Source organism: Propithecus coquereli, unplaced genomic scaffold (genome assembly GCF_000956105.1).
Source record: "Propithecus coquereli isolate 6110/MARCELLA unplaced genomic scaffold, Pcoq_1.0 Scaffold60, whole genome shotgun sequence".
NCBI classification, from domain to species: domain Eukaryota; kingdom Metazoa; phylum Chordata; class Mammalia; order Primates; family Indriidae; genus Propithecus; species Propithecus coquereli.
The window spans coordinates 2470909-2473771 of record NW_012151952.1 but is presented as its reverse complement, the minus strand read 5'-3'; the positions used below and the strand labels follow the sequence as shown (position 1 = coordinate 2473771).

At 37.4% G+C, this 2863-nt stretch overlaps 1 pseudogene; it reads left to right on the top strand.

The window, feature by feature from the left end:
• The first annotated feature begins 2157 nt into the window (after window positions 1-2157).
• LOC105822297 lies at window positions 2158-2857 on the top strand (annotated as a pseudogene).
• Window positions 2858-2863: the final 6 nt, after the last annotated feature.

The window sequence follows — 2863 nt, the reverse complement described above, 5'->3', positions numbered from 1 at the left end:
TTAAACTTTTCATGGCAAGGTTACCTGGGCATCTTCAGAAACTAAAATGTAAAAGTAATGACTCTTTTAAAAATATTTTCAAAATAAAAATACTTAGTATTTTCTGTGTAAAAACCTCTATTTTTAACAAATAAGTTTTGACAATTTAAATTCCAGAAAAGATAAATGGTGAAAGTAGAAATCAACTTGAGCTTTTTAAAGAAAATCATTATTTTTGTAGTCTGCCCTTATTGGCATCAGGTTTATAAATTATATTTTATAAACCAGTCTAAGTACATACTACTCATGAACTCATGGGAAATAATATTTTTAAGAAAGAAGAATGTCTCTGGATTTTTAAAAATAATTTTCTTTAATTTTTTTTTTCAAAGTCTGAGAATGGAAAGGAAGACGTAAAGAAACTTACTGAGTCAAAGCAGTCTCTGGAGTATAGTTTGGTGCAAGAAAAGAAGAGAAATGATAAATTAGAAAAAGAGAGAACTCAGTAAGGTTTTTTACTATTTCAGATCATTTCAACCATTCATATGTTGATTTCACTAAAATTTTACTTTTCTTTATTAAAACTTAAATATAAATTCATTTCATATCTGCATTTCTGTAATTAAATTATTCTATTTTAAATTTTATTTCAGAAACTCACAACGCAATCTGAAACTTTTTGAAAATGTCAAAATATTATTTAATGATTTTGTAAACCATACTAACAATGCCTCTGGCATATACTGTCAACTGCAATCTTCATCATCTCCTTTGAATTTTTATTTCCAAAGGTATTTTTCCTGTCTTTGGCAATCTTCCCTTCTGAATTCCAATCCTTTGATATCTAAAACCTATCTGTGTCATTCTTTAACAACATCAAAATTATTTTGATTAATACATCTTTTCTTTCTGCCTTTCTTTTTTTCTGTTGTAAAATATATCGTGGAAATTTAACTCATTTTCCACGGATATCTTTCATGTATACATGAGGGATACATGTTATTACATTTGCTTAAAAAGTGTGTGTGTATGTGTGTGTGTGTGTGTGTGTGTGTGTGTGTTTCTCATATATACAAAAATACATGTTTGAGTTAAGAGGAGCAAATGAACAATTGTGTTTGTCCCACCCAGATCTGAAAATGGACTTTCCCACCATCTTTGAAGCCCCTGCCATGGCTACTTTTCTCTTTATTTGCTGAACACTGAAGTTTGATTCTAATCAATATTTTTTCTCTCATTGCCTTTCCCTACACGGTTTTGCATCCCTTTCCTTTTTTTAACACTGTGCTAGCAAAGATCTCTAGATCTCTTCTTAAAACAGCTTTTAAGTCTTCACACATTCTCTCTCTGCTCATTTCCTCTCTTCTAACGGTGTTTCCTTTTCTCCCTCAACTCACACTTCAAAGATGTTTGCTTTCCTGTTTTTCTACTTTGAATGATCTCCTCGATGTTTTTGTGTGTCCTTTCTCTTCTTATCAACTATGGTCAACGGCTATTAAAATGTATTTTTTGTGTCTTTTTCAAAAATTCATACCTAAGTCAGCTTTGCTTCTTCACCTGCGATATTGATCTCTGGATTATAGCTAATATTTACTAATAGGCTAATGTTTATAGTAAGGTACTATACTAAAATGGATATTAAGTATTTATTTGTAAGAACTCTGGGTGTGGTTACAATATTAACTCTTTTTCTGCCACATATGTCGTGAACTTTTTCTACCTATTATTTACCTCAGATTATATTATAATTTTGTTAGAATGTTTTCAAACAATGTTAGACTGAAATAAATGAGAGAGGATTATAATTTATGGATGTGTTTCTTTTCTATGCTAGAACGTGATATCTGTTTAAACAATTATTATTTACTCTTAAAAAACTTGACTTTCTCATTCTGTACATTCCTGCAGACTGAAGGGCCTCTTAAAAATGTCAGAAAAGCTAAATCAATGTGAGGATGAAAACATCTTTCATGAGGATGGAAAAGTCACTCAACTGGAGAGGGATATTGGGCGGGGCCACAGCCGCGGGAGGCCGGCGGTTGCCGTGGGGACCGGCTGGGTCCCGCCCCCCTCCGGTCCCGCCCCGCCCCACGCCGTTCCCGACCCAGACGAGGCTCCCGACCCGCGGAGCTGCAGCCGCTGCGGCGAGAGGCGGCCGCTCCCAAGGTGCCGCGGACGGCCATGTCCGAAACCTACGATTTTTTGTTTACGTTCTTGGTTATTGGAAATGCAGGAACTGGCAAATCTTGCTTACTTCATCAGTTTATTGAAAACAAATTCAAAGATGACTCAAATCATACAATAGGAGTGTAGTTTGGTTCAAAGATAATAAATGGTGGTGGTAAATATGTAAAGTTACAAATACGGGACACAGCGGGACAAGCACGATTCAGGTCTGTCATTGCAGAGGCGCAGCCGGAGCTCTCCTTGTCTGCAGCATCACCAGCCTAGAAACCTCCAACGCGCTTCCTAATTGGTTAACAGGCCAGAATGCTAGCGAGTCAGAACACTGTGGTCAACCTCTGTGGAAACAAGAAGGACCCGGATGCAGATCGCGAAGTTACGTACTCAGAAGCCTCCAGATTTGCTCAAGAAAATGAGCTGATGTGTTCGGAGACAAGTGCACTAACAGGGGAGAATGTGGAAGAGGCTTCTGTACAGTGTGCAAGAAAAATACTTAACAAAATTGGATCAGGCGAGCTGGACCCAGAAAGAATGGGCTCAGGTATTCGGTATGGAGATGCTGCCTGGAGACAGCTGAGGTCACTGCTGCGTGCACAAGCCCCAAATGCTCAGGAACGCGGTTGTTAGAAGCCGCAGGAGAGCGCTCAGGTGTTCATCAGTGGCATCTGAGACACAGTTGTTGGAGCTTGAAGAATCTGAA